Source organism: Rhinolophus hipposideros, assembly GCF_964194185.1.
Source record: "Rhinolophus hipposideros genome assembly, chromosome: 2".
NCBI classification, from domain to species: Eukaryota; Metazoa; Chordata; class Mammalia; order Chiroptera; family Rhinolophidae; genus Rhinolophus; species Rhinolophus hipposideros.
The window spans coordinates 45197440-45218724 of record NC_138048.1 but is presented as its reverse complement, the minus strand read 5'-3'; positions in this window follow the sequence as shown (position 1 = coordinate 45218724).

Genomic DNA, 21285 nt, shown 5'->3' with positions numbered 1-21285 from the left:
ACCCCCCTCCCCCCCATCCACTATCCCTCCAACCTCGCACCGAGCCATCACATTATATATATATATAAAATTATAGTTGGCATTCATTGTGTGTGTCTTTTGATCGGAAGTGAATCTCTTTTGGACAGCATATGTAAGGGTATTGTTTTCTTATCCATTCAGCCACCCTTATCCATTCAGCTCTTTTGATCAGAGCATTTATCCATTTACATTTAAAGTAATTATTGATAGATATATAGTTATTGCCATTTTATTATCATTTTTTAAATAACATTTTTGATCTTTTCTTTTTTCCATCTTAAAGAAGTCCCTCTAAGATTCCTTGTAATACTGGTTTTGTGGTGATAAACTCCTTCAGCTCTTTCTTGTCTGGGAAGCTCTTTATCTGTCTTTCTCTTCTAAATGATAGATTTGATGGCTAGAGTAATCTTGATTCCTTCATTTCATCCCTTTGAATATTTCATGCCAATCTCTTCTGACCTGTAAAATTTCTGTTAAGAAATCAGCTGACAGTCTTATGGGAGCTTCTTTGTAGATAACTAACTGCTTTTCTCTTGCTGCTTTTAAGACTCTCTCTTTGTCTTTAAGCTTTGGCATTTTAATTATGACGTGTCTTGCTGTGGGCCTATTTGAGTTCATCATGATTGGGATTCTCTGCGTTTTCTCGGCTTGTAGGTCTATTTCCTTCACCAGGTTAAGGAAGTTTTTGATCTTTATGTCTTCCAATAGGTTTTCAATTCCTTTCTCTCTTCTCCTTCTGGTACCCCTATGATGCAAACATTGGTACACTTAACATTGTCCCAGAGGCCCCTTAAGCTATCCTCATTTTCTTTTTTTCTTTTTGTTGTTCTGATTGGGTGTTTTCTGTTACCTTATCTTCTAAATCACTGATTCAGTCCTCTGCTTCATCTAATCTACTGTTGATTCCCTCTAATATATTCTTCATTTCAGTTACTGTATTTTTTATTATTGTTTCTGACTGGTTCTTTTTTATGTTTTCTTTCTCCATTTTTATATCTCTATCTCATTGTTGAAGTTCTCACTGAGATCATTAAGCATGCTTATTACCAGTGTTTTGAACTCTGCCTCTGATAGATTGTCTCCATGTTGTTTAGTTCTTTTTCTGGAGCTTTGTTCTTTTTTTTTTCCTTTGGGGCATGTTTCTTTTTCTCCTCATTTTGGCTGCCTCCCTGTGTTTGTTTCTGTGTATTAGGCAGAGCTGCTATTTCTCTGGTCTTAGTAAAGTGGCCTTGTTTAGTAGGTATTCTATTGGGCCCCGTGACATAGTTTCCCTGGTCACCTGAGCTGGATGCTGCAGGTGTGTCTCTTGTGTGGGTTGTATGTGCTCTCCTGTTGTGGTTGAGCCTTGGTTGCTGTTTCCACATCAGTGTGAGGAATTGACTCAGGCTGATTGGTTGTGAGGACTAGCCATGACTACAGTGGAGGAACTATAGTGCAGGGGCTAACCCTATGGAGCAGGATTTGCTTTAGCAGTGCTCTGGTGCCTGCCCAGTATGTCCTTTGGGTGTTATCTTTGGAGGTGGCTGGGTGATGCTTCAGTTTTGTCCAAAGCTGGTCACAGGCTGTGTCAACCCAGGGGCCTCCTAGGAGGAACTCTACCAAAGAGCAGGTTCAGCTGCAGCTTGCATCCTGCCTGGGTCCACCTGGCATGAGCCACAAAGCATTCTGCAGATATCTGCCATCCATGCTGGGCTTGGAGGTGCCTTGAAAGGCCAGTCTGTGAACCAAGGCTAGTTCTCACTAATACCAGCTTTGGAGCTGCTCAGCAAGAGGTATGGGACATGCTGAAGCCAGTGCTGCTTGTTTGGGTTTTGTGAACCTTTGAGAGATTTCAGGAAAGTCTGCAGCATGAGCTAAGACAAGCCATTAGTAAACAAAAGCCACTGGATGTGGCTTGAATGTTGGGTGGGGCATGGTCTTAGGGAATCACCAGAGTGGGGCAGATAAACAATGTTAGCCAGGTTTATGGAGACTCAGATATGGTGGCTGCATGCAACTCTATGCCAGGAGATGGTAGGGCTCCAGGAAGAAACAATGGCTTATGCCAGATCCTCCATCTGGGTAAAAGCTGCCCCTCCATCTCTTGTTCTGTAGTCAGACAACTGACTTCTTCCTTGTAAGCCCCTGGTAACTTTTGAGCTGCTGCCCAAATGCTGTCACTCAGAGTAAGTGAGTCCATCATTGAGTAAGTTTGTGTGTGGGCCTTTAGAAGGAGAGTCTGGGATTACAGCTGCCCTCTATCTCACTCAGCTGCAATCTTCACTGATTTTCATAGACAGAAGTTGTGGAGACTTCTCTCCATAATACTGGAACCCTAGTCTAGGGAGCCTGGTGTGAGACTGATACCCCTCCCTCCGAGGTATGACCTCTGCAACTGAGATATCCCTCCCAATTTTTAATGGTCACACTTGGGTGTAGGACCAGCCTGTTCCATGTCTCTGCCCCTCCCACCAGTCTCGACTTGGCATCTTCTGTATGTTTTCAGTTGTAGGGCTTCTGTTCAGCTAGATTTCAGGCAAATCTCAATGATAGTTGCTCTGTCATTTAGTTGTAATTTTGATGTGGTTGTGAGAGGAGGCAAGCACAGCATTTACCTACTCTGCCATCTTTACCAGAATCAATGCAGAATTTTTTATAAATCTTATGCTTTGCAATAAAATGAAATGGTTTTGTTTTGATATTGTAATTTTACTTAAAATTTTCAAATTGAAGCTAAAAGTAGAAGGTGCACACATACCTACATGTATCTATGTCATATACATGTATATGTATAGACATAATAGTTATGAATCTTCTATAAGCTAAATCCATGCTGAGATTAGTATTTTGAGCAATCTACCTAGAAAACACAGCATAAGGTTTCTGTGAGTCATTATATGTGCTTTTAAGAGTTAAAGCTGTTGGAAATTTCAACTTTATGTAGATCTCTCAAATTAAAGTGTATGCAGACAGTGGGATTCCATTAATGATCCCAGAATTTCTTTGAGGCTTTACATATTAAAGGAAAAAAAATAAATAAAAAAGAACTGTGGGAACATCTTGATCTTATTTTCAAATCAGACTGTTTTTATTGCAGCACTGAATTTTTCCTAAATGATCTATAAGACCCTAATTTTATGTTTCAGGGAAAGTTTAATGACAGTAAAAACAGTAATACAATATCTAGTTTTTATTTTGTATCATGTGCCAGTCATTATATTTTGTCATTTAATCATGGTAACTATTTTATGCCATTAATATTGCCACTGTATAAGTAAGATAAATGAGATAAAGAGAATTAAGTAATTTTCTTACCATCACACAGTGAGAACATTATAGGAATGGTTATTTGTCTTAGTCTAGATTCCTTTCCTAGGTAAAGCAGATTTCAGGATGATGACTTGTGATGATCAAGAATGAGGGAATGGGGAGAGTAAAACTGGGAAGGATGAAAAGTCAATTTAAGAGTCTAATATCAAGATGCTCACTGCCACGGTGAAGCAGGATCCCATTAGGACTTTCTAAAAGAAGAGAGGCAGTCAAAAATTTCTCAGAATTATCCACCAAAAGATTGACAGGGGCAAGTATTTACCCACTGGCTCTTATCATTCCTCATTGAGTGTTGCCCCAGGGGCCTTTAATCCCCCTCCCAACATACATACACACATACACACACACATACACAGACACATACACACACACACACACACACACACACACACACACACACACACACACACACACACTTCTGAGCTGTACAAGCTTCATGGTATTGAGTTCCAACTGGATTATCCTGCTTTAACATTGAAGAAGGCCCAAGTCATAAAGAAAAAAGTGGAGGAACAGTCAATGCCCACGCAGAATTTGTTTATCCAGCTGGATTTGGAATCAGAAATGAGGCTGAGGGGATGTGAGTCCCAGCATAAGACACATTTAATATAGTTCACACCTGCACTGCTAAGAACTCAGTGCCTTACACTGAAATCTAAATCATGACTTCTTCAAGGTAGTGGCTAACTGCAATTTGCAAAAGATTTAATAGTTAACTGAAACTAATGTTATATGTCAATTATACCTCAACAAAAAATTAATTTTTAAAAAGACAATATTCAATGGTCAGTGGAACAAGCTACTTTCTACTGGTCCCAAATGATATTTATCTTTTCTTCCTCTATCATTCTTTCTATATTTTCCTAGCTTTAGTTAGCACTTCAGCTAGTGTAGGTTTCTTGATTTGTAGGGTGACCCAGATCTTTATTCCTGAGAACTCTGAGCCCTATTGGGTTGTGTTTGATGCAATTGTGTATTCACCATTATCACCAGACCTGGAAGCACCAAAAAATATTCCAATGAATTTTTTCAGTTCCTGACACATTCCTCCATGTTTGTATTATGGAGGAGCAAGCTTTGCTCCCTGTAATAATCAGGATCAATGGCTCATAACTATAGTAACTCCTTTCTTGACTTCTAGCCCCTGATGCCAGGTGGTACTTAGAGCATTTGTTTAGTGGAACCCTTACTGTGTCCCCTCGTGGATTTTTTTCCCGTCTGGAAACCAGGACCTTTAATCCATTAGATTCTAGTGTTTTAAGGATGAAAAATATACTTTGCTCAAGATAATAATTCCAAATAATGGTGAAAAATGCCAATCTTCTGCCTTCTGGTTTTTAGGCCCAAATATTTATTCTAGATATTGGAGGATGAGTCACCATATACTGGTAATTGCTTTACTTTGTGTACTTCCTACAAGAGGACAGTTATTAAAACCTGCAAGGTTTTGACTCTGTGGCGGAGGCTTAGCTGAGCCTTCAAAAGTCCATTCTATTATTCTGTTACTCTAACTACTTCCAGGTACGTGGGCAAAACTAGTTTGTACCCATTGTCACACTCCATTATCACCTGTCATCCCTTAACTTTTCCCCCAACTGGTATTTTAGTTTTCTTGTTTAACGTTAGCTCAGGCCTTGTTTCCAATAGCTCTCAAAGTGTTTGAGGTGTACTCCTTTCCTTAATGCACAATCACTGTGGTAAATGACAAAAGGTACTTTTGGGCGAAGGATTAGGTGAATGTGTATCTTAGTTGCATTCCAGGGACCCTCTTCAAGGGGACACAATCTCCCCTTCAATCAGTGGGTTCTGGCTGGGATCTAGGAACTTGAAGATTGCTTTACTAAGGATTGAGCTGCACATGCACAAATGTGATGTGAGGGTGTTGTATTGCTTGAGAATATTCAGTCTGCCACAGAGAACAGAATAATTAATGGGATCATGAAATTTAAGTGCTTAACATAGATAGTAAGTAAGCTGGGAGCTTACGATACATAGGTAAATCTCCTAGGATGTGTTAAATATAGATAATGAGTAAACAAGGAACTTGTGAAGCATAGCCAAAATTTATGAGATGTGTTAAATATAGACTGTAAATGAGTTAGTAACTTATAAGACATGCCAAAGATAGAATACATAGCCAAGATGATGGAACAAATATGAATACTATTTGTAGAAAAAAGGAATAGAAAGAGCCTCCTCTGGATTGGCAACACTACATGTACTCTATGGAAGAAATGCAAATGAAATCCATAGTTGTTCAACAGGCTAATTCCTGTTGGCAACTTCCTGCTGTAGTCAGGTATACTTGTCCCTGCATCTTTCTTATAGAACAAGCACGGATCATTGATCCGGGAAACATTCTGTCTATGAACCCCTTTGCTCTAACTTCAACTTTGAATCTTATAATGACACCAAGAAGCAAAAAAGCTTATGTAGCTGAAAGAAAGAGACAGGACAAATTTATATTACATCACCCAAGACTCAAGGAGTGTGGTCCTTTTGTCCACTTATAGTCTACCCTCAAAATATCAATTTACTCCACTTCTCTGCCTTTGCTTCTTGCTGTGTGTTTTAAAATAATTTAATAAACCACTTAAATTTATTCTATGAAGTGTTCCGTTTTATAGCCTTTGGGTGAGATAACTTGGCAGTATACTTTGGAGCATGAACATAATTTTCCACACTACAGCAGGTCAAGACTACTGAAGTCTTACCAGAGAATAGCACCTGTAGAGCATGGAAATAATAATACAATAGATCAAGGTCGAGATCAAGTGTGCTTGGAGACATGGGAATTTCAGCCTAGCCAGAGTGGAAAAACCTTATGTAAACCTCCTCAACAATCCCAGCCATCCAGTTACAATACTAAATAGAATGCTCTAGGAAAAAAAATTACACTTTAGAGTAAGAATTACCTTAGACCTACCTAGTAAAGCCCAAGAACTCTTTAGTAATATGAAGATAACACAATTTTAAGAATGGGTAAAAGATTCGATTAGACACTCACAAATTAAGATATACAAATAGCCAATAGCATATGAAGATGTTCAATCTCCCAGAACATCTATTATGAGAGAAATGCAAATTAAAACCACATTAAGATACCATGTCACACTCATTAGAATTGCTAAAATTAAGAATTTAAAGATTAAAATTAAAAAGACTGAGCATGCCAAGTTAGTGAGGATGAGGAGCAACTGGGACAATCATAAATTCTTGGTGGGGATGTAAAATGATATAGCTACTTTTGAAAACAGACTTTCTTATAGTAATAAAAATAATCATATACCCATTGCTCTATAACCCAGTAATTCCACTCCCAAGTATTTTACTCAAGAGAAATGAAAATATACATCCACATGAAGACTTGACAGTAGTGTTCTTAGTAGCTTGTTCAAATTAGCTCAGAACTAGAAACAACATAAATGTTCAGCAGCAAATGACCATGTAAAATACTGTGGTATGTTTGAAAACTTGAGGTAATAACATTAAAATAGCATGATTTACTGTTATGTGTGATGACATCTTTCAAACTCAGAGATGCCATGTTGAGTGACATAAGAGAAAAACAGGCACATGAGAGTATATACTGTGTGATTTCATTCACATGAATTTGTAGCACAGGCAAAACTGGTCTATAGAGATAGATATCAGATGTACATTGGCCTGAATGGAGGGTGGGGATGATTTAATATAAAGCACACAAGGGAACTTTCTGTAGTGATGAAAATATTTTTTACATTGATTAGGGGGGACATGAGTGTCTGTATTTATCAAAACTCGTGGAACTATACCCTGAACATGATTAAATCTTCCACAGCAATTCTGACATCTGACTTCAATTACTATCAGAATTTCAGAACTTTAAGGAACCATTCCAGAAGTGTATTAGAACGGACTCTAAGTACTCAAACTAGAATGTTAATTTCTGTGTCATGAAAGAGTGTACCAATGTGAATAACTTCTTTTCATCCAGTCTTATATTCTACCCCTGCATACAAGGGGAGCTCTCATGATTCACTGTTAACCAAAATCTGCAATTCTTTTAGTGAATTAGCTATTACCTTCCAGTGCAGAAACTCTGTTTCCTTGCTTGGGTTTTGGTAAGGTCTGATTCTAATTATTGATTTGTAGGAATAAGAAGTGTCCTGACTGGATCTTGAGGGAAGCAAACAACCTTACAAGGTATTTACCTTGGGTGAGTTCTTTGCATGGTCTTTAGGCAAGGGAGGATGCCGTCCTCTCTAAAGGTACTACAGGGACCTTTGCTTCTGCTGGCCTAGAGGATTTAGGAAAATTGGGGGAGTTCAACCTTCTTAGTCTTGCCACCCAGCTACTCCTATATCCAGTATCAGGATCACATCTCTCCTCTATCAGGACTCCTTCGATGTAGGAGTCATGTTGTGTCTGCACGTTAGTCTCCTTTGAAGTTCTTTCACTCTTAAGTGAATCTGGAATCTAATCTGCAATACAGGCTGCCCTTTTTTAGTGTTTCCAATGCAGCCAGCAGAAGCCTGCCTTATAATTACCACTGCTATCTATTCTGTTCCATAATCCACATTACCCCAGATGTCACTTCCTACCTGTATATCATTCCAACACATGATATGTGAGATTATTTCTAATTGTGATATTACAGCATGCCTGGTGTCATCACCACCCCACTGGTTATCAGCAATTGGTAAGTGACTCAGGTCTAGCATTTCATCTTGGAGGTCTAATCTCTAGGTCTATTTCTAGTATCAGTTGTCTTAGCGTGGGTCTTACCCATCTACCCACTACCTCCACACATTCCCTCAATAAAAGAGCTGAATGTGAAACAAAGACTTCTGAGCAGGTAGTTTATTTGGGAGGTGATTTCAGGAAATAAGAGTAATTGTACAGAGTTTAATTGGAAAGGATAAAAAGCCAATATAAGAGACAATTATTGAGTTGGTTACCATCATGCAAAACCGGAGTTCAGTCCCTCTGGGATCTTCTGAAATCGTATAAAATGCCTCACAGAATTGTGACTCTAAGGATTAACAGTGAAGAGTATTCATCCATTGGCTCCCATCCCAGATTGATTGAGCATTATCCCAGAGGTAATTTCCCCACATTTGAGTTGTGCTAGAAAAGCTCCCACTGCAGGCCCATGCTTTGGCATTGGAGAAGTCACAGGACGATAAACAGAAAAACATGGCATGTCATGGAAGTGAAATGCTGTAAATTCAAAATGAGGCAAAGCATACCCAGAAAAGTGTGTTGCAGCTGTGGCTAAATCAGTGGTGAGAACATAAAGAGGCACAAGAGGTATCTAATAGAGGATTCAAACATAAGCTTGTTTGACTTTATAGCTCAGACATCAGATTATCATATATGTTATCTCCAGTGAACCAAGATAAAAACTTGACCATCAAAACTCTTGTATCTCCAAATCTCTTATTAGTTTGGGTGAATTTTAAACCATAATATTTATAATCTCACTAAATGTGTGATAGAGTTTTACAAGGTTTTGCAGATTGAAATCCAGGATATTTTCCAAGAATCTTTCTTTAAGCTGCTGTTTCGTGAAACTCAGTGTAAAACAATTTTTAAAATAACATAATTAGCACACAGTAAGGGTCATATAAATATACTAACACAAAATCCATGCTTTCTCAGGCAAGAATTATGAGAGCATAATTCTTTCAAAACCTTTCACAGCCAGACTTAATTTATAAGCATTATTCTCTTAGGTTTTTGAGACATGGCCTATGGACTTGAAGAATAATATGGCAGAACTAATATTTGTGTTTTGGCAAGACTTTATTTATTTATTTTTTTAGAAATGGTGAAAGTGAATCACCCCTTTCAGGCTCAGGGGGATATAATTAATGAGTGCAGAGAAGATGGAAAGCGCTCCCCCAGCGTTGGAATCAAATACTCTTTATATGGAAAAATACACTCTTCCAGAGCTGGACAAGGCCAGAACTATACTCAGACCAAGATCTCCAGACTTGCAGTCCAATTTTCTTCTAATAGTCTGCAGGATTTAGCATCAGAAGATGTGAATTTAAGCCCTGATTCTGACTCTTACACAACGCATGAATTTAAGCATCCACTTGTTTTCCTTAGCTTCAGGATCTTAATGTATAATATGGGGATACTTCAGGCAGCCCTTTCTAGCTCATGAAGCTGCTGTAAGGTTTAAAGTATCTAACGTTTACAAAGCCCTGTGTAAATGTTTGCTGTTGTGGTTGTAGTGGTTACCAGATCAGGTCTACCTCAACTGTGGTTTGACTTCTGGACCTTGCCTGTGGTTTGACTTCTGGACCTTGCCTTCACGGTCATTTTCTTCCCCACCCTTCATAATTTTCCTGTCCAGCTGACTTCCGGTTACTATCAGGGTTACGGTCTCCCCTCCCACAAACACCCATTAGTACTTGCTCTTCGGTGTACCTGTCTTTTATAAATGGAGCTGATGAACAAACTCAGGCTAAGAGGCAAAGAAATGATTCTGATTTTTCAATGTTAATCTTCCTCCTCCAAGAAGTATTTAGCCACAAACAACGGAGCGTCAGAACTGAAAGAACCATATAAAGATCACTTTAATGATTCTCATTTTATCAACGAGAAAATCTGAGCTCAGAGTTAAAGAGACTTCACTAAACTCTCAGAACTAGTTAGTAGAAAAGCCTTTTCTCAAACTAATTTTCCTGATTTCCTCTCCAGTGGAATTTTACTTGAATTAAAGGGGCGCTTGAGGAGGCTGGTCTGGGGTGAATGCTTGGAAAGCTGCCAGTCTGCAAAAAGCCAAGTCACTAGCACATTTCACAAATGGAAAACTTTAAAACTCCTCAAACCCATAAGAATTTTCACTAAAGCTTTTTAAGGCAGGATTTCTCGATCTCAGTTTTATTGACATTTTAGGCTGGACAATTCTTTGTTGAGGGAAGCTGTCCTATGTATTGTAGGGTGGTTAGTAGCATCCCTGGCTTCTACCCAGTAGATAGCAACAGCCCCTCCTACAGTTTTGACAACCAAAAATTTCTCCATAGAGTGCCAGATTCCCTTGGGGACTGACTGACCTAGGTCAATCTACAAGTCAAGCTATCTAGATCAGCAGACATGGTAGCCAAAGTTCAGGGAAACCTAGAATGCACGGCAGAAGAGGGAGACCATGATTACCTGTTATGGCCTCAGGACCAACCACAGCAGTGGAACTGTTAATTCTCCTCTTGTAGTATTTCCAGAAACTGCCACTAATTAGAATCCTGAAGAAGTTCTGTCTATATAGGGTTAACTTATTGTGATGAACAAGTGAATCTGAATAATGCAAGGAATAGACCATAGTGGAGAGGTGGAGTTCCCACTCAGATCCCCTTTACTAGCTAGTGTACCCATTCCTTACCTGCTGTGATTGACTGGTCACTACTTACAGCTGCCAGAGGATTGCTCTCAGCCACCTTGGTGTAAGCCACCTTGCCTGGTAAAATACATTCTGATTTCTTCCTCTTTAGGGCAGACTTTGGCCAATAACGAAGTGACGTAAGTACAAAAGGTCAGCCCCCCCTTTTCATCATGGTGAGACTATATGGTGTATTTTCTGTGCCAGAATTTCTCTGTTGAATCAAATTGAAGCAAGTCTCAACTGAGATCACAGTCTCTCATAACATTTCTCCTAGCCTACCTTAGTTTTTTCACTCCTCTTTTCTTGAGAGCACCCTCCAAAAAAAGTCATATATACTGGGTGGTGCCAAAAAATTGTATACAAGTGGACACTTTGGTCAACGTTGCTCAAACAGTTGTTCCTCATAATCAAAAGTGTCTGGACACTGACACTAACTACTTTGAGCGCCTCTTGTAATTGCAGAAGTCAAACGTGAATTGCATTTACCTTTTGTTATAGATATACATTGAGTATTACAATTTTAATATAGTTTTCCTTTCTTAAAATACATTTTTTGGCACCCTCTCTATCTTTCATTCTCATGTCTTGTATATTTCAGTTTCATAATTTGTATTTATAAGGATTTTTTCCATTTTATATACATTTCACAAATTTTCATATAAAGTTATTCAAATTTCCTATTATCTTTTTAATATTTGAAGCATGTGTTTGAGGGTCAACCTTTTTCATTCCTTATATTAGCAATTTATGTACATTTTTGTGTTGCTAGGATTATATAAATTTTAATAGTCATTTTAAAGAATAAACATTGGACTTTGCTTTTCTCTTTATTTCTATTTCATGCATTGCAGTTCTTATCTTTATTATTTCCCCGTTTCAATTTTATGTAGGAATATTTTCCTATGTTTTTTTTTTTAACTTCTTGAGATGGATATGTAACTCATTGATTTTCAGCCTTTCTTATTTTATAATATATAAACTTTTTTAGGCCAATGGGTTATTTAAAGGTGATATTTAAAACTTGGAGCATAGGAACTTCCTACTTATATCTATGTTATTTATATCTGAACTAATTCCATTGTGATCAGATAATACAATTTGTGTGACTTCAGTCCTTTGACATTTATTGAGGGTTTTTGTTTATCTATTTGTTGAGATTTGTTGAGTTATGGCCCAATGTATTGCCTCGTTTGGGTAACTGTTTTAGCTGCACTTTAGTGTAATGCGTATTCTACAGTTGATTACTGCATTAGACCAAATTAGATTTAGTGGGTTAAATTAAATGAAATTTACTAGTGTGTTATCTGATCTTATTTATCTCTACTGATATTTTGTCTGCTTGTTCTATGAGTTATCCACAGTGATTGTGGGTTTCTGTATTTCTTTTTCAGTTTTATGACTTTTGGCATTATATATATTGAGACAGTTATTCGGTGCATATACATTTGTAATTATTAAATATTCCCAGTGAATTTACTCATCTACCTTTAAGAAATGTCCTACTCAGAGCTTTTTTGTCTATTACTGCCTTCAATTCTACTTTGTAGAATATGTTTACAGTTATGGCAGTTTTATTTTTATTAATATGTGAATGTTATAAATTAAACAAATGTAAAAGAAGTGGGGTGGAAAGCGAGAATGCTCTTTTTTAACAAAAGAATGCCAACTACTAAATACAGAAGTAATGATGGAAATTTAAAAATCACTATTTTACAACATAGTGGTGATTGAATAAAGCACAAATCTTCAATAGATTCTAAAATGTTTGGGTGAAATATTGTTGAGGAACAAGACATTTGCAGAGTTTCAATTATTACCTCACATTAGTTTTTAATTGTGAAGTGAGAAGGTACTCCTCACAGTAGAAAAGTCTATTAGGCATGATCTTAACCAAATAATCAAAATTAACATCACTAATAAGGGGATAAACTGATAAAATCTGCCTATTTATATGATGCACTAGATGGAACATAGCATCACCAATGTAGTTTTTCTTACAAAGATTTTTAACCTAAATGTAATCATGAGGAAACCATCAGCCAAATCAAAATTGTGAGACATTCTCTAAAAGGCTCAGGAACTATTCCAGATTAAGAGAGACTAATGGTAGGTGACAACCAATTGAAATTTTTGTTGAAATCTGTGGGCTATAAATTTATCTTTAAACATGGATTTTTCTGTATCCCATGACTTCAATAGAGAGAGAGAATGAGGGTATACATATGTGGCTAAATGTTAAAAACTTGGTTAATTTATGTGAAGGTAATATTGTACTTTTCTTGTAACTTTTGGGGACATTTTTTAAAAAATAAAAATTAATGTGAAAAAAAATAATTCAATTTTAGAAACTAGAAACATTTCAAATATCTTCTAACAATAGAATGGATAAATAAATTGTGATGTATCATCCAGTGATGTAATATACAGCAGTAAAATTAAATTATAGGTACATGCATCAACATGGATGAATGATAAAGATGTAAAAAGTCCCCAAACAATGTGTACATCACGAGTATACTCATATACAATTCAAAAACAAGTAAGCTGTATACTATAGTTTTACACAGTAAAACCAAAAAAGGAAAAGCAGGGCAATGCTGAGCGGTGGGGATGCAATGCTGTTATGCAGCGATATACTCGTATAGAAAGCATCTAAGGTACAGGTAGCGTTCTATTTCTTAAACTGCATGGGGAGTATACAAAGGTGTTCATGATATTTTTTTTCAGACTATTTGTTTACTGCACTTTTTTATAGATAGGATGTAATTCACAATAATTATAAAAGTTCAGAAGTTTTATGAAATTTTGGAGGTTAACAATTTAAATAGAAAGTGTGACTTATGAGGCTTTATTATCAAGAGTCATTTTTTAAAAAAGAAAAGTGATCATGTTCTTCATTTTTTGTGGCCCCTAACTGTACTGACCATTGTTAAGCTGGAGACTGGCTGGAGGAGAGAGTATGAGAATAGAAGCAGGGTTAAGGAGTCACCTTTCTTTCCCTTAAATGCTTTGTGGCAATATCCAATGTGGATGAATATAGTTCAAAATGGCTTCTTCTCCCACTCACACACTGGCAGCCCTTTTTCCCCTTTCCTACCAAATCTAACACTGATTTATTTAGCCAGCTTTTTCATACTTTGTGTGTGATCTTGGGGGAGATATAGGACATGATTCACATCACAGCGGTCCTTGGATTTTACTTCAAAATGTCCCTAAAGTTCCTTTTCCTTTTTATTGATTAACTTTTTCCCCACTTAAATTATTTACCATAGAAAAGATTAGTTCATCTAAGCCCTTTCCTAAATTCTGCATGAAGGAAATATTATAGAAAATGTCTTTTTTGGTTATCTGTATTTATACCAGAAAATTAAAGCTAAAGTAGTGTTAATAAAGTTAAGTCATTTCTTATTAATGCATGCAGGTTTTTATAGGCAATTTAAAAGATCCCAGTGTAAATTAACTTTTGGGATTTGTTTGAATCTTTAGTTTAAAGTGTTATCTATCATTAAAAGAAATTTATCTCTGTTATTGAAGGATGGACTTCGGGTGCTTTCAAATTTCCTTTCATGAACAGAAAATAAAAAGGAAGAATAAATGACTCTTAGGTAATTTAAATGCTACCTGATTCTACCAGATTTAAATTTAAGAGTACTGTAGGAAAAGTTATATTGATTCTTCTGAATACGAAGACCTGACCTGAACAGCAGTTGTGAGCTCCGGAATTGGCACTGCAGCTTCTCGGAAAGGACTCTCTGACACGCATTATTCCTGCATTCAGATATTCTTAGAGATGGTTCCACCATACCTGCAATGGTAAGGCCTCCTTCAGCTTAATCAAAAATAGCTTATCTTGCACTTTTAGAAGCATATCAAATGTGAAGGAATAATCATTAAGCCTTTTATTTTTATGAAGTCTTTAGAGATTTGTGGGAAAAGGCAACATGCAGTACTTTGTAAATGTCAAATCTCTTTACAGAAATGCGAAGGAGGTATTGCAGGCTGTCATCTGTTCTTCATGCTGCCTACTGACCCTCATTGGAAGCTACCAAGTCTCAAAGATTCTGTGGCCGCTAAAATAAGTAGCTCTCTCAGGCACAAAGCAAAATGTTAGACAACATGCAGCGGAACAGAACCCACTTTAATTATACTATGCAATGTGTTTTGTAAAGAAGTAGAGATCTGAAGGGTTACGCATTGAAGGACAGTTCCAGCTGGCAGGCGGTGAAGGAGAATGTTTCAAAACGATTGTGGCAAATGACATAAAAAGCAAGGGAAGAAAAAGTGGGTGACTTTCAGGCACTTGAAGAAAGGAAAAGGATGATGCAGATTTGGGAATGCAAAAGAACAAATGTATGTGAATGCTAAGTATAAAAGTCCAATTGTATTGCTTCCAGGTACATTTTTTGTAGCTTAAAGAATGAGTCTCAAAATAGAGCGATAGGCAGATGCTGCTGTGTCTTCATCAGCACCTGCCTCATCTTCTGGATTTTCCCATTGGGATTCAGAACGGAGTTTTGGGCAAGAAGCTCCCACTGTGTTTCCCCAGCATTATTATTAACTATAGGCTATTTCACTAACAAAAGATTCTGCTTTGCATGAAAATGTATATGGCCACCTGGAATGTATTATAGATCAAAATATTCATTTATGGCATAGTTCACAAAGTAGTTGTAGTCTCACAATGCCCAATAGTAGGTATGAGGCTTACTGGGTATATCGACATTAGGCAAGTAATCTAAATGTGATGAACTCCAGTTTTGCCATCTCTAATTATCATGCTCATCAAAAATTTTAACTTGTGGAGCCAGATTGTAATCAGCAGCGTAAAAATTTGCATTATGCCAGCTTTGTAGGTCATGGTGTCTTTTTATTAGTCATATTTTTGGGTTGTGTACTTGCTAATTGAATTATTGCATTTCAAAACTTTAAATGTCATATTAACCTACAGTATTTCCCTTGATTTAGAAGCTTTTCTTGACTTGATCAATTTATTATCAACATTTTTCAACTCTAGCAACTGCAACTCCAAAGCAACTATGCTGACTTACTTCCTGTACTCGGTGCTGAATGGTAACTCCATCCTTTTTTTATGAACTAGCTCCATTAGTTCTATTTTCCCTTGCATACTTCAATTTTTCTCTGCAATAGTTCAGGTTAGCCTCTAGTCCAATGTTTAAAATTTCTCAACATTATCACTTATAATTGGTTCTCCAGTTTCTGCATGAATATAGAACTCCTAGCCCTTTCCACTGTTAGATCTAACTGCAAGAATCACCAGTCTTATGCAGTAGTCTCCCCTTTTTCATGGGGCATATGTTTCAAGGCCCCCTGTGGATGCCTAAGACAGCTGATAGTACCAAACCTTACACACACACACACACACACACACACACACACACACACACTAGCAAATAACAGGGAGGCTTGATTAAAACTAGGGATTCTGGGGGAAATTTCATTCATTCATTCATTCATTCATTCATTCATTCATTCATATATTTATTCAGCATGTACAATAGTTATACCCTGGAATTTTCTAAGGAAGAGACAATAAGTTGAGGTCTGAAGAATAACTCACAAATTCAATGCCTTTTCTATCTTAACTAAGCACGTATCATGTACTATGGCCATAACTTTTACAGTGTGAGGTGCTACAGAGCAAACTAGCACAAACTTCTTTTTCCTACTTCAAAATTTCATGGGTAGAAGATTAGGTCTTACCGTAGATCTTAGCAAACTCAGCATATGACTTTTTTTTCTTTCCTTTACTAAGTGGAGAACTTTCACCTTTTCACTTAAAGGAAATGCTTTATCACTTCTCCTCGGCACATCCGAATTGACAGCATCACTACTCTTGTGTTTTGGGGCCATTATTTAAATAACATACGGGTTACTTGACAAACACTGAAATATCCAACCATCGATCTGATAACCAACCTTCTTTCCTTCCTTTCCTTCCTTCAAGATCACTATGTACCATGTTGTTTTGATTACTGTAGCCTTGTAGTATAGTTTGAAATCAGGTATCGTTATACCTCCCACTTTGTTCTTATTTCTCAAGATTGCTGAGGCTATCCGGGATCTTTTATGGTCCCATATAAATTTTAGGATTATATGTTCTATTTCTGTGAAAAACGTCGTTGGTAGTTTGATAGGAATTGCGTTGAATATGTATATTGCCTTAGGCAGTATGGACATTTTAATTATATTAATTCTTCCTATCCATGAACATGGAATGTGTTTCCATCTATTTATGTCTTCTTTCATTTCTTTCTTCAGTGTTGTATAATTTTCTGAGTACAGATCCTTTACATCTTTGGTTAGATTTATTCCCAGATATTTTATAGTCTTTGGAGCAATTGTAAATGGAATTAAAATAGATACATAGATCAATGGAACAGAATAGAGAGTCCAGACGTAAATCCATGCCTATATGCCCATCTAATCTACGACAATGGAAGCAAGAATGTACGATGGGGTAAAGATAGTCTGTTCAATAAGTGGTGTTGGGAAACCTGGACGGACACATGCAAGAAAATGAAGCTGGACCACCTCCTTACACCATATACAAAAACAAATTCAAAATGGCTTAAAGACTTAAATGTAAGATCTGAAACCATAAAATATCTAGAAGAAAATATAGGAAGAAACTTCATGGACATTACCCGGAGTAAGATTTTCACTGATATATCCCCTCGCGCGAGCGAAGTAAGAGAAAAAATAAACATGTGGGATTACATCAAACTAAAAAGTTTTTTCACAGCAAAGGAAACCATCAATAAAACAAAAAGGGATCCTACTCTATGGGAAAAGATATTTGCCAATGATATATCTGATAAGGGATTAATATCACAAATCTATAAAAAACTTAACTCAACTCCAAAAAAACAAACAACCCAATTAAAAAATGGGCAGAGGACTTGGGGAGACATTTCTCTAAAAAGGACATACAGAAGGCAAGAAGACATATGAAGAAATGCTCAACCTCACTAACCATCAGAGAAATGCAAATAAAAACCACAATGAGATACCACCTCACTCCAGTCAAAATGGCTATTATCAATAAATCAACAAACAACAAATGCTGGCGCGGATGTGGAGAAAAGGGAACGCTAGTGCACTGTTGGTGGGACTGCAGATTAGTGCAGCCACTATGGAAAACAGTATGGAGGTATCTCAGGAATCTGAAAATGGAACTACCCTATGATCCAGTAATTCCACTCCTAGGCATCTACCCGGAGAAATCCAAAACTCCAATTCAAAAATCTGTATGCACTCCTATGTTTATTGCAGCACTTTACACAATAGCCAAGATATGGAAACAACCAAAATGCCCATCGGTAGATGACTGGATTAAGAAGCTGTGGTACATTTATACAATGGAGTATTACGCAGCCATAAAGAAGAAAGAAATCTTATCATTTGCAGCAACATGGATGGATCTAGAGAACATTATGTTAAGTGAAATAAGTCAGAAAGAGAAAGACAAGTACCATATGATCTCACTTATATATGGAATCTAAAGAAAAGACTATGTGAATGAACTAATCAGAGTCAGTTTTGGGGACGCAGAGAAAAAACCGAGAGTGGTTAGATGGGTGTGTGGGAGGGGGTTGGGGATAAGGGGAAAGGTGAAGGGATTTGGAAGCAGCTGGTAACCACAAGATGGCTTCAGGGTTTTTCTTTTGAAAATTAATTTGGGGAAGGTATTCTATAATGTTGTAAAGATTTTGTTGGGTATCCGATGGACATGCGTCCTATTTGGGAGACCACCTCAGGGATACTGTGGATACCTGATCATGGCATTGTACATCAGAAGCTAAACATTAATGAATGCCAACTATAATTTTATATATATAATGTGATGGTTCAGTGTGAGGTCGGAGGGATAGTGGATGGGGGGAGGGGGGTTCACAGTATGAGGGATATAAATGATGAACGTCTAAGTATTACCTTGTTTTGTACACCTGAAACTAATAAATAAATTAATTAATAAAAAAAAAAAGATCACTATGTAATATTTTAATTGTTTCTTTTTTCTTATCTAGCATTTCTGTGTGTTTGAGGGGAAAGCTATATTATCCTTATCAATTCAGTTCAATCTCATAATAGCTAGGTATCCATAGATCTTTTCCATTGTTGATATCATTGTTTCCTTTCAATTTTCATTATAATTATTAAATTAGTTTCAGGAGATACAAAATATATTCCTTCCGAAATCTAGGACAGATAGCTATATGATTCCTGCATTTCCCTCTGTGTTTATGAGAATTTTTAGTGGCAAGCAGTGGGAACCCACTCCTTTAAAATGTAGGCAGAAAATAAATTTATTAAAGGATAGTTCGCAGTCTCTCTGGGATGATCGGGTCACTATGCTTAGAGGCTAGGTAGCCAGAAGTGATTCTTTAGACCTGCTCCAATGGGAAAAACACAGCACAAGCACTGCTAAGCACAGACACTGCTGACCTTACACACCTGGTACTGGGAATTGGCCCTCTCTGCTAGGATCTTAGCCATTGCTGCCTCTGAAAGTTGTATGTCTCTCTTGCCCCTTGTACCAGAGTGGGTTCTGCCCAGCACCTTGTCTTCGCAAGATGGAAAATTCTGCAGTAACACACAATTGTATTGAGTAGGGTGCTACTGAGGAGTAACTTCAATCACACCCAGTTAGAACTTTATTCTGGAGGCCTATATGCTAGACTGGCAAGAGCTAATACTTTTCTCGTTAATTGCACAAGTTAAAATTAAACTTTTCAGTTATGATAGAGTTAGTCAACCTAATACAAAACTTGAATCTCTAACTCAAAGCTTTTCTCTTCCCATCTTGGATCTCATACAGGCTTTCCTGTGGGGAAGGGGTTGGTGGTCTCTTCTCATACTGTTTCTAGACCTTGTTCTCTAAAACCGTCTCCCACTCATCAAGCTACTTCTGTTTTACTCTAGGTTAGGGGCCAAAGGAAGGAAGGGATATGGGCAGAAAAGATTGTACTTGACTAGTGCTATTGACATCTGCCATGGTTCCCTCTCTGGGGCAAGTGCCCAAATACTGTTTCTTTCCTTGGAGTGCTTTTGTAAGTTCATCACTCAGCCCAGGGAATCCTTGGTATCACTTTAATCACAACTGACCCAGTGATAAACTCTGCAGTTGGTCATTTTTTGCTTTCCTTCAGCTTTTGTTTTGAGGAAAAAGCAGGCCCATACACTTCTCCGGGGGTCACATTGTCACAGCAAGCTATCTTCTTGGGGTGGAGTGTTCACAAGATGACTGCAACATGGCTGCTTTCAGAGGCATGAGTAAAAGTATCTTTCGCTCCCAATTTTCTAAGTCCTGACTATTCCCACTGTGGCCCTTTTCCTTCACTCTTCTACCTCAGGTTGCTCTAGGCAACCACATTTCTTCTCAGCAACAGCATCTTTTTTTGTTTTTTCCTACTCTACCCTCAAACTTCTTGGCAAATAGATTAATGTGTCCTAACAATACTCTCCCTATCAGTTCTGTTTCTACATGACACAGTTCTACAGGCTTCTTCAATTTTATAGGTTTCCACCAAGGGGGTCAGATGTCAGGCTCTCCTTCAGGCCAGCATTCTTGCTCTATGGATGTTTCTAAGATGCTTTCATTTTGTTTGAGAGAGGAAATGCACAGAATAATAACTATCTTTTAAAAATATACAAACTTCAAAACTCTTCCACCAGTTTCTGATATTTTCTTACCTATAGGCTAGAGGTTAAGAGTAAGGGTCACAGAACCTGATTTGCAATCTCATAACAAATTCTGTAAATAAGTCTAGCACCTATCATATTTTGTTATCTATTATTCTCACTTATGAGGCTTCAGTCAGATGGAAAGGTCCTCATTCAACATCCCATTATATGAAGGGTGTTTAGCATGTCAGGGTAGAAAAAAATAGTCCTGACAAGGCCATTCTCATCTGTGATTCACAATGCTCTAGTTTACCAACCAGATTTCTGTGTTATCAGTGGGTTCAGATAACTGCTGTTCTCACCAAAATTTTTATCTTTTTATGTAACAAATTGCTTTAAAAATTAAGTTAAAACTTTATCACTTATTTGGCTATTGGTGAAATAACACTGATAGCAAATGTCTGGATAGTGAGGTTTTCCCAGCTTTGCCAAATTGTGGCTGTGTGAGTCTTTATTATGACAGCTGTATCTCTATCCTATGATTGGTACATTTTCATGGAACAATTATTTATTCAAACTGGTGATAACGTGGTAAATAATATATAACAGATACACGTTCTACTCTCATGGAGCTTACAATCTAGCAGAAGATATAGACAATAAACAGCTAATTTCACATTTGGTTAATTATTGTTGTAATCATTATCATAAAGGAAAATAATAGAATACATGGAAAACAAATAATAGGGAAGCTTGATCAAAACTAGAGATTCTGGGGGAAATTTAATTAATTCATTCATTTATTGAGCATGCACCATGGGTTATACCCTGGGATTCCCTAAGGAAGAGACAATAAGTTGAGGTCTGAAGGATAACTGGGAGTTAAATTGGTGAACATGTGGGGAATGGAAAACTCCCTAGGTACAAGGAACAGAATG